This window comes from Chinchilla lanigera, unplaced genomic scaffold, assembly GCF_000276665.1.
Source record: "Chinchilla lanigera isolate Chin_1 unplaced genomic scaffold, ChiLan1.0 scaffold00043, whole genome shotgun sequence".
In the NCBI taxonomy this organism is placed as follows: Eukaryota; Metazoa; Chordata; class Mammalia; order Rodentia; family Chinchillidae; genus Chinchilla; species Chinchilla lanigera.
In genome coordinates, this window is record NW_004955444.1 from 14,301,796 (window position 1) to 14,313,819 (window position 12,024).

Consider the following 12,024-nt stretch of genomic DNA (forward strand, 5'->3'; position numbering starts at 1 on the left):
ATTTGGTTTTTGTTTTTATTAAAAGCAAGGATTGAACCCAGAACTAGGCACATGCTAAGCATGTAGATGATACCCCCAGCTTTGTGAATTAAGCTTTGGGTACCAGATCCTGTAAAATCAGACACAGCTTTCAGCGCTGACTCACTGAGTTGGAGACAGGATGATTTTGTTTTTTCTGTTTTTTTTTTCTTCCATTTTTTTCCTGTACCGGGAATTGAACTCATGACCTTGTGCTTGCCAGGCAGGCACTTATGCTACTGAGCTATATCCCCAGCCCACTATATAATTTTTTATATAATTTCAGATATGCACAACTTGTGATCTAATTAGATCACTAGTTTGCTTACTGGACTTGGACCACATACTTACTTTTTCTTTCTTTCTTTTGGTATATAACATGGATCAGGCAGTGGTATCTGCTGGCAGTGAGTGATACTGCTTTCTAATTCTATAGGTGACCTGGCTTTTCATCACGGCACATCCCTGGAAAGCAGATCACATTGTAGTTGTTTTTTTTTTTTTTTTTAACCTTTGAACATACACATAAAAAGATAAATAACAAAACAGGGTGGCAAAGATCATTTACATGTGTGCTGGAATGTGACATAAGGAAGGGAGAAAATAAATTTTTATTGTGAATATTGCATTTCTGTGTACTACTGTGTTCTTTCACAGCAGAGAAGTTAAAAGATCAGAGAGGTCAAAAGATAAAGGAGATTTAAAAACATCCCCAGATTCACAGACTAGATTCAAACAAAACCCAATCCTGGTAAATGGTTAGGATGCCCTAGTTTTTGAGGCAGGAAAAAGGGATTTGGATAGCAGTAAGTATTCCCATACTCTCGTACATTGCTTCCACTTTTATGAAAGACAGTTTTCTTATATGCATTAAAAGCCTTAAAAGCATACATGTCATTTGACTAAGCAATTCCAATGCCAGTAAGTTTTCCTTGGAAAGTAATCATAGAGGTGCATGAAGATTTACTTACATGTATCGTTATTGCATTTCTTTATATGCATGCTCTATATTGTAACATTAGTTATAATAGTGAAAACAAATTATCTAAATAACATCCAGTAATAAGAGTTGTTAACAAAGATGATATGTCTCTAAAATGCAATTATATTTGTCCACCAAAATATATTATATAGGGCCAGGGATATAGCTCAGCAGCACAGTGCCTGCCTAGCAAGGGCAAAGTCTGATTCCAGGTACAATATATATATATATATATATATATATATATATGAATATTTAATGGCAAGAAAAATGTTTATACCATACTGATAAGTAAAAAGGCTTACAATATTGTATTGTGTCATGGGAGGAGCTCTGTGTGCATGTATGAGTCATGTGGGTGTATCAAGAAGATACAGTGAAAATACCACAAGTGGTTAGCACTAAAAGATAAGATAACAGATGACATTTGTTCTCTTCCTCATCTCTATTTTATAAACTTCCTATAATAAAAATACTTTAAAAAATGAAAATAGTTTACATTTTAGAAGAAGAATTTTTTAAAAAATGGTCATAGGAAGCAACGAGGGACTCAGAAAAAATAGAGGAATCTGGTGGGCAGAACTGGAGAGGGGCTTACGGGAAGCTGGCGTAAGACAGTGAGAGGGTGGAGCAGTTGGCATGGGTGTCACGTTGGCGTGCTCGGAAGGAGAGCCAGGAAGCACACACAGGGACAATGGCGTCAGAGATGGCTGAATGGCGCTCCAGTGGCGTCATCGGTTAGCTCGGTACTTACACAGAGATGGCTGAATGGAGCTCCAGTGGCGTCATCGGTTAGCTCGGTACTTACACAGAGATGGCTGAATGCAGGTCCGAGCCATGGTGCTAGAGTAGTTCCGGTGCATAAATAACCTTTGCTCTAGTAAAAGCGGAGGACCAGGACGAGAACAAAAGACAGGAAACAGAATTGTCTCTAGAATTGGATACAAATGTAGAGTGGAGAGAAAGCAAGTTGAAGTTTGTATTAAGTTTTTGAATCACTATATTTTGCTTAATAATACTCCAAACAGTCTTGCTTCCTTCTTCTGCTACTAAACTCAAGATTTAGGGAATCATTTGTCTAAAGGTACTCAAAGCACAAAACTATTGTGTTAAAAGTTGCGTAGGGGTATTAATATACTTAGAACAAGGTGAGCAACAAACAAAGCTAAACCAACAGATGGAGCCAATATCTTTTGTACTTATTTTTCCCTAGGAAGCAATGGTATTAAAATTCATTCTTTTTGACTTCAAACATGTTCTTAAATTGGAATCACTTCAATATCTAAATGTTTTAAACATTGAGAAAGGTTTGGGTATGTAAAATATTGCAAAAGAAAAGACCCCAGGACTCAGGTCAGTGAAGATGGATCCTGTTACATTGCCTGGCTGGGTTAGGAAACTTAGATTTCTGTATCACCCTCTGTAAAGTGAAATAAAGGTGGCAGATCCTTCAAGCCCCCAAAACTCTTGTCTTTCTGGGCCTGGAGTCACTCCTTTAGTTTCATGTTTATATCTCGTCTATATCTATTCACTCCATCCCTGAATAAAGAGATGTCTGACTGAGGGGAGAGCTGGCTCTTTTTTCCCGGAGAATTCTTACGAAGTGTGTGCCTGAAAACCAAGGGGCACTTTAGCATTCATTTATTCATCGACTTGATCAGTCAAACATTGAACACTTGGTTTTGTACCAGACACTGTGCTAGATCTCAGGTAAATGAAATGTAAGACGCTTCTCCTGCTGTCAAGAAACCCTTCGTGTACTACAGGATTTTCAAGTCCCCTTCTGCACATATCCTAGAAGATTTGAACTTCACTCTTGTCTCCTTTCCATCTTGATTTTAAGAGAAAGAGTTGATGGAAGTTGACTAAATATATAACGAGTATGGAGGTAGAAAAGTCCTGGAAACTGTTGAGCTGGTGCAGGAGACAGACTCACATAGAGAAAGGTATAAACTGATATCATAGGAACTGTAAAACAACCACATGAATGTATCTGACTGTGCATATGCTTTCCAACTTCTAGGAGTAATTAGCTTCAAGGCTCAAAAACTAAGTAGTCAAATCTACCCTATAAAACCTATTAAGTTTTTCTAACCATTTCCTCGCCCTTAAATCCACTTTGCCATTGTCATTTGCCAGGCTTAATGTGCCACACCTTTCCTCACTGCCCCCTTCAAATCTGGTTTTTACCCCCCTATCCAGAGAGATCTTTCTCAAACATAAATGGAGATGTTTCTTCTGATTTTATACATGTAAAATCTAAACCTTTTGTGTAAGATAGGTTAATCTTTTTAGTGCCTCCATCTCTTCATACAAATATTCCTCATTTAATGACCTGTTCACTGACTGTTTGGATTTACATCCCAGGTGCAGTGTTTCAATTTACAACCCACCATTCAGACTTATGACCCCTCTTTTTAGGGCAGGTATAGTTCTGTGTGTTTTGGTTATCACGCTTTGGTGTCTTTTGTTGTACAGTACACCTTTTTTGCTGATGGTAATGTGCAATACAGTACTATAATTTTATTTTCTGTTACACGTTAAGGTACCGCATGTAAGAGTTATACAGATAAAAGCAAAATAATCAAATTGGACTATGGCATTGACTATTTCCTTGTTCTGAATGTTGTAATGTACATACTATATACAATTTCTCACTTAGTGACAAATTCATCTAACAATCTAGCCACAGGGCCTTTACAAGGACTGCCTATAATCCATAATCCAGTACTGTTACTGTCTCTGTAGTTATCTTTCTCTTAGACTACACAGAAATCTCTATTAAATTGGAGCCTGTACTGTATTTTATTCATCAGTAAATGAATGAGCCTAACACTATGCTTTACACACAGTGCGTGCTTACCAGTATTTATGCAGGAATGAAGAATGTCAGTTTGGAGGTCATATTTAGTTGAAATAATAGGTATAAATAAACTTTGGAGATGTTTAGTAGGGGTTTCTTGAGTGAATGGATAGATAATGAGGGTGTGTGGGCTGGAAACATGAATAAGCAATAGAACCCCAAAGAACACTTCACATTTCACTCGGTGTTAGAGGACAGTAAATTTCTGAGTGTGACTGGGAAAGGAGGTAGAAAGCTAAGAGAGATTGCAGGTGGTGTCTTGAGCAGTAGGGTATACTTCAATAAATGTTTCATTGTATCCCCAATCTACTGGGGTAGATTAATGAATGGTATAGTGCACTGTAGTCAGGAGATTAAAAATTTCTTTAGCAAAATCAAATAAGAAAAGAGACTGGGCATGGCGGCACCCAGCTATAATGCCAGCTATTTGGGAGAATGAGGGAGGAGGATGGCAAGTGGAAGGTTAGACAAGTTCGTAAGCCCCTATCTCAAAAATTAAAAGAGGTAGGGATGTGTGGCTCAGTGGTAGAGAAGTTCTGTGCCTGAGCTCCAGTGCTGCAGTGATGAGATGGAGGAAGAAAAGAAAGAGAAGGAGATGGAGAAGGTGGAGGAGGAGGAAGAAGACAGGAGGGAGAAAGAAATGAAGGGAGGAGCAGGGAGAGAGGAAGGAAGGAAGGAAGGAAGGAAGGAAGGAAGGAAGGAAAAAGATAAAAGATAAAGAAAAGGAGGAGAAGAAAAAAGGAAGGAAAAGGGAATGAAGGAAGGGAGGAAGGAAGGATGGAAGAAAGGAAAAAAGGAAAGAAAGAAAACTGGATTTGGGCAGTTAACTGGATTACAGTTTTAGTTTAATGTAGAAGGAGGCAAAGAAGAAGATACGGCAAGGACAGACAACTCTTAGAAGGAAAGGGAAGGAAGGAAAAATATTGGGCAATAGGTGAAATGTGAATTTCAGGGAAGGCGGGGTGTTTGCGTTTGAAGGTGGTAGGCACGTGAGCATCTGTGGACACGGAGGTTTGTTTGGTTGCTCACCCTCATCAGAAGGCCTTGGCAGATGCTTCTGTCTTGGGCAGAGGTCTCCGAACTGAGACAGCAAGCTGAGAGGTTAGTAGGCAACATCAGGGAGTGAGGAAACAGGTGAGAACTGTATCAACACTCGTGGTGCTTGGCAGACCTGAGAATCATCCGGTCCTGCTTGGTGAGGAGGGCAAGCCTGGATCCTGAAGTTGTGAGGTGCTGCCTCCCACTGGTGCAGAAGGTCATGGGCCAGGTTCTTGCTTGCTTCTTACCCTGGCAAGTTTTCAGCTTGACCTGTTGCGTGACTTCACACTTCGTCCTCTCTATATTTCTTTATATTATTCTAGTAATGATAATGATGACAATGGTAATAATAATCACAAAGAATAACCAGACCTTTCAGTGCTTTTACTTCAGCTAATAACTGAATGAAATTATTATCTTAATTTCACAGATCATTAATGTTAACTGAATATAATTTATATATAACTATTATATATTATATATTGCATTTTATGTGGATATAATATAACCATATATTCATAATATAAATATATATTTCATAATGCTGAAATTCATATTTATCTTATATATAAAAATACACATTTAGAAGAAATACATTTATATTGTACATATGTCACATAAATAAATGTATAATAAATGTTTAATTCATATTAATTTATAATTTTATAGAGGCTAATGATTTTATATTGATTCATAATATAATTTATAAGAAAGTCAATAACAGTAGAATTTAATTTTATAATCTTATTTAATCTTCAGATTATCAGAATACAATCTTTTATGAAATAAGGGTTTATATTACATAAAATATTGTGGCTTTATGAATGAAGATGAAGAGATTAGGGTTAAAGACATTCCATAGAAGGTAGTTACTAACAAGATCATGTCAAAATATCAATTTAATACAACTCTTGTGTCCTTAGAGATTCATGATATAAACAAGGGGTATTTAGAAAAATATGTAACATTGGGTTATTTTGGAATCCTTTTGCAAAATCTCTATTCTAGCGAATACTAATGAACAATTTAATTACAATTATAGCCTGTTTACTTTCCTGTTTCTATTATATATTTTTGAAATTAACATACTTCCCCTGGCTATCAGGTAAAAATTTCTTGCTCTTAATACTTACTATAAAAATGCAAAAGTGTGGGGGTGATAGTCCAAATGTGACAGTTATTTGTTTTTAAATCACCAAGAACCAAGTGTATATAGGATCAATATTTGAGTCTTCACAGTCATTGGAACAAGCTGAAAGCAAAATGAATCTTAATGTCTTTTTAAAATGAGTTATGATACCACACAGGAATGACCATGCCTCTTACATTATTCCCCATGAAATTTCCTGGACTGATTTTTCTTGTGATAAAACAAAAGCAAGAGAAAAATGCTTTTCTTTCAGAGTAACCTTAAAGGTCTTCTTTTAAGTAGGTAACAGAAGGTTGGAGATCAGTGTTCAGGGACCTACGCTGCATTATTATTTACCTTTTTGTGTTGGAGAATTACTACACCTATCATACATGAGAGTCTACACTGCAGTTTTAACAAAAGACCTGACTGTAATGATTAGGACAGAGATTTTATTCTCCTCTCCAAAATACCTATTTCTTTCTTTTTAATTCAATTTAAATCTAGCAAGAGAATTTAAATGTGTTTGGAATTTTTAGTGGAGAGAAATACCCCTTAATATCAAGTAGATTAAAAAACATGCATTGAATGCTTGACTCAGGGGCTTTCTCTAAACTGGCCATGAATGCTGAAACCATCTGTTTTCCTGGACGTTGTCGGGGTGAGTGTGGCAGAGGCAGCTGTTTGCAAAGGGACGCTTTGGATGATGAACCAGCCCATTGTTTCTAAGCAATTCACTTGCATTCAGAGGCTCTACCCAAGCGTACTATAGAGCAATCAAAATCAAACTATTGTTTGTACCAATCATATTGATTTGAAAAGAACGTGGTGGGATGACCCCATTGTAGATGCAAATAGTTGTTCTGAGCAGCTGTATGTTGGCCAATATGTACCTCAGTAGGAAACAGGCTTGGAAGCTAGAGGGCTCTCTGCACCCTACTGGGGGAGAAAAAAGATTATACCAGATTGAACTGCAGTTTAAGGGGACTGCGGGGAATGAAGTCACAGGTCTGTTGGTATTAGTGGTAATTTTCTTTCACACACAAAAATAATTGTCAGCGTTAACTCTATGGTGGCAGAGCTATTCTTCTATGAAAGCTTTCTGCAAACTATAATTGTAGAATTTCCATAAAGTTAATGACTTAAAACTATAGCAAAAAACAAGTGATTTTCTTTGGTTTCAAATGTCAAGTCCGGACTAATTCTGCAAGTTAGAAGATGCACAATTTTAGCCTATCTGGAATTTTTCATACACTGTTTAAAGTTTCATAATTCATCTGCAACTCAGAGAAATGTTGAAACAATCCTGATACTGGAATGTTCGCATGAATATTAAGAAGGACATTTCTGTCTATGGAGGGAAGAAATGGAAGCGCACCAAATGAAAATCATACTGTTTCATTTTTAAGTAACTTGAGCATTATATTTTATCCATTAACATCTAAGCTTTTTGGTTGTCCTTGTCACTTCATTGCATGCATGCTAATATCTCCTCATATAAAATTTAATCTGTTGAACTAAATGAAGGAATTAGTATCTGAAAGACATCTTTCATTAAGCAATTAACGAATCTCTCCGACAAATCTACAAAAGCATATGTGTTTATATTTAATAATTATTTGTGTGATCACCCAGTTATAACACATGAATACATTTAGTTTTAGTCATGGTCTCACTATATCTAAACTTATTGTCACTATATTGTGGAGCCCTAATAAAAATATGTTTAAGACTGATTTTGCTAGAGAATAAAAACATCTGTAGTCTATTGACCTTCAAAAGCCCTCTGTGGTTCAGTTTAGAATAATTAAAAGCCCCTCAAGTAGAGATATTTGGTTGTGGATAGAATTTTGCTTTCTATTGCAGTGAAATCCCAAATCACCAGGATATCATGATGATTCATAGATTTAAGATATATATGTAAAATAAAAGGCTCAACACAAATATTTGCAAACCTATTTTCATTGTTACAAAATCAAGGGGCCTGGGTAAGACTGGTTGTTTCTTAAAATATAAAAAAAAATATCCACAGATTCCATCACTAATTAAATTATTTCTAAACAGCCCACCCTGCTTGACTCACATGCATTCAGATATCTTGGTGTCACTGTGATTATGATGTAAGGAAGGACCTGTGGAACATTTTTTTGTTGTCTTTTTAAAACAAGGTCTCACTATGCAGTTCAGGCTGGCCTTGAGCTCACTTTGTAGCCCAGGCTGGCCTTGAACTTGCAAGGATTCTCCTGCCTCAGCCTCCTGAGTGCTGGGATTACAGGCGTGAGCCACCATGACTGGCTTTTGGAGCATTTTAGCTTGGCGAATTCATGGCATCTCTGGGTGGGCAGGCCCATGTAATGAAAGAAAAAAAAATTAAAAGCTACTTTTCCATTAAATCTTTGATTTTTATTTGAATTGGCGGAAATGTGTAGATGATTTTGTTTCATGCAATGGCTGTGAAATACCTATAAATAACTCCATTGGGTCAAACTCTTTATAGTATATTTTATGAATAAAATTAATAAATGTAGGGGCTAATTTCATTCTTCTAACAGATATTTGATTATCCTTGCATTTTCCTTCTACTTTTAGCATAATGAAAACAATCACAATGAAAAGAATAAGCAATAAAGGATTGTTTCAAAAAGCAACTTCTAAATTATATTCCTAGTAGGAGTGAACATTGGATCAGATTTCCCATGCTATGCACAAGAAATGATAACTATTGTAAATAACTTCAGAACGATGACCTAAGGTGCTCTAAGGACATATTAGCTCCCAAATATTAATTGCACAATCCTCATAATGCTACACTTACATTAACTTTGTTATTACATTTATTATGTGCCCACGGGGAAGCTCAGCTTCTTTATATGGAAAGAAATATTGTTCTGCTTCAAACTAATAAAATGAAAAAATATTGGTATGTTTTATGAGCTAAATTGGGTCCCCCTAAAATTTATATGTTAAGTCCCTAACCTGTGCATCCCAAAATGTGACCATATGTGGAAATAAGTCCTTTACAGAAGTTACTAATGTTAAATGAGTTCATAAGGGACACCTTATGAGAAAGGTCACCAATGACCTATAAAAAAATCACCAGTGTCCACAAAAAAGGGAATTTGGACACACCCACAGAGACTCTAGGGATGTGTGCCCACAGAAGAAAGGCCATGAGAAAGAAACCATCTGTAATCTAAGGAAGAAGTCTGAGAACAAACCAAACTTGCTGATAACTTGATATTTTAGCCTCATGATGAAAACTGACTGATGAGAAAATGAATTTTTGCTATTTAAGCCAAACAGTCTGTACCATTTTGTTATGGCAAGCCCTACCAAATTAATACATATTAATACAACCCCTACCAAGTTAATATACTATTGATTATAACCATGGTATAATTTACTTTGTGTTTCTTTAATCCTCAAAATAATATTTTATGGTAGGTTTTTGCATTTTCATATAGATAAGGGAATAAGACTGAAAGAAGTCAGGATTTGCCAACAGTTCCACAATTAATAACTGGGAAACTTGGTTTTGACCTCATGCCTTTAGGTGTCAAAAGCCTTTTATTTAAAATTTATTTATTTTTTACTTTAAAGAGAATAAAAAACAATAACAACAATAAAGACAAAAACAAAACAATATTAATAGCAATAAAAATGATACAGGATTTCAAAACAAAATGATAGGAATTAACAATAGTTGTTATATTACATATTATCTCCAGTGAAGTTGCTCAGATTACTGGATGTAAGAATGCAAGGTTATTTTTTATTCTCTTCAGTTGTTTGACCCAAAGTCTTTTTTCTTTACCTCCACTTTCCTCTGCTTCAACCAAGTAGTGTATCAATGCCATTCAGACAGTGTTTCAACAATAAATGAAAGACTCTAATTTTTAACTAAAGATTAAAAGTCAACTAACAAAAATTTTGTTAATTAAAGTTAATATTACATGTTAATGGCTCACTCTTGATAATTTTCTTCCTGAGTAAATTTATTAGAAAAATTTCACATGTATCTATCCTCTAGTATGTAAATTTTAGGAAGAGCAGTAGTTTAAATTTCTCCAAAAGACAGTAACAGGAAGAATTTAAGGAAATAAAGATAATGTGTTAAATATTATAGAATAAATTATTTAGGAAATTAATAGTCTCATTTGGGGGGTTATAACATTTCTTTATTTGAAGGAATTAAAGAACTTTAGTAAATGTTCTGTGTAATTTATAGACACGGTAAAAGGTAACCCCAACATGCATATGCTGCCTTGGTGATGTTAGTTCTCATTGTCACCACCCTCTAGGGTATGCTTGTAAGTCATGAGTATGAATCTTTGATCTCTTTATCAAAATTTTGTAGTTTCCTGGATACATGCTTTGTGAGATTTATATCAAGTATCCCAGGGTTACGGATGTGGCTTACTGTTAGAGCTCTTGTGTTGGGTTTGATCCCCAGCACCACAAAGAAAAAAAAAAGAAGAAAAAAGTTCAGATTACCAGATGTAAGAATAGAAGATTGATCAAACCAGTAAAGGGAATAAGAAAATAATAATTTAAAAGAATATTAGAGGCAATACATAGTTTCACTAGACAGGATTGTAGGAATTCATCAATGGTTGTTATACTGCAAGTTGTTGTCTTCACATAAATTGCTCAGATTACCAGATGTAAGCATGAATAAAATAAAATAAAATACAAAAAAAAGTATCCCATTCTATAGTGGCATCTTAAGTAGTATTGTGTTTTTCAATTCAAACTCCAATTTTTATTGCTGGTTTATAAGAAAATAATTGACTTTTGTATATTGGCTTTTTTTTTCCTGTAAACTTGCTATAATTGATCACTTGCTCGAGGAGATTTTGTACCATTCTCTAAGATTTCTAAATAGAGTCATCTCATCTGAAATGGTATTTTTATTTCTTCTTTTTTCTTTTTAGTTCCTATTCTTCATACTATTTACTTTATTTTCTGGTGTTATTAACTGACTAGGATTTCCAACATGATTTTTTAAGGGAGTAGTGAAAGGGATAAACTTTTATTCTCTATCTTATGTTGAATCTGTTCTCTCACTAATAAGGATTTTAAATGTATAGTTTTTATAGATATACTTTATCAAGTTGAAGTCCTTTTTTTACTTTCTTGAGTTTTATTATAAAGGATATTGGATTTTCTTAATTTTTTGCTCCATCAATTGATATCACCATATGATTTTGCTTTTGTAGTCTGATGGTGTGCTGGATTTCATTAATTTATTTTCACATACTCAACCAGACTTGTATATCTGGAGTGAATCTAAGTTGGTCATGGTGCATAGTTATATTTATACATTGTTAGATTTGACTTCCTAGTACTTTGTTGAAGCTTTATGCATGTGTGTATGTCAGACATATTGTTCTGTTACTTTCTTTTAATTTTTTAAACTAGTTTGGATATTAGAGTCATGTTGGTTTCATAGAATGGGTGAGGAGGTTCTTTTGAAGAAATTGTGGAGAACCAGTGTCATTTCTTATTGATTGAAAAAATTCACCAATGATATCATTTGGGCTTGGTTTTAGAAATTTATTAGCTACTAACTGGCTCTCCTTATGAATATAGGTCTATCTAATTCCCCTTTTAAGAGTTTTGGTAGTTTTTGACTGACGTTCAAAGAGCTGGTTTATTTAGTTTAAAGTATCAAAATTGTAGGCGTGGAGTTTTTCCTAGTATTACTGTACTCTATAATCTCTTAATGTGCTTAGGATCTATATGACCCTTTATTCAGGGCTGGGGATTTAGCTCAGCGGCACAGCGCCTGCCTAGCAAGCACAAGGTCGTGAGTTCAATTCCCAGTACCAGAAAAAAACCAAAAAAAAAAAAAAGAATAATGACCCTTTATTCATTTCTAATATTGGTCAATTGTTCTTTCTTTCTTTCTTTCTTTCTTTCTTTCTTTCTTTCTTTCTTTCTTTCTTTCTTTCTTTTTCTTTCTTTCTTTCTTTCTTTCTTTCTTTCTTTCTT

The 12,024-nt window shown here is 35.0% G+C and overlaps 1 protein-coding gene and 1 long non-coding RNA gene across 3 annotated transcripts in view; one reads left to right on the forward strand and one right to left on the reverse strand.

Annotated features, from left to right (window-relative positions):
* LOC102022433 overlaps positions 1-1,877 on the reverse strand; it is an 8,892-nt gene extending 7,015 nt beyond the window's left edge. Inside the window, exons 1-2 of one of the 2 annotated variants that reach the window (XR_262271.2) lie at positions 1,599-1,877; positions 370-483 (exon numbers count right to left, since the gene is read on the reverse strand). This is a non-coding gene — a long non-coding RNA (uncharacterized LOC102022433). The remainder of the gene's footprint in view (positions 1-369; positions 484-1,598) is intronic. The other variant, XR_001235524.1, reaches the window with a different exon arrangement.
* LOC102022645 (25-hydroxycholesterol 7-alpha-hydroxylase) overlaps positions 1-12,024 on the forward strand; it is a gene marked incomplete in the record, with an annotated part of 171,251 nt that overhangs the window by 26,978 nt on the left and 132,249 nt on the right.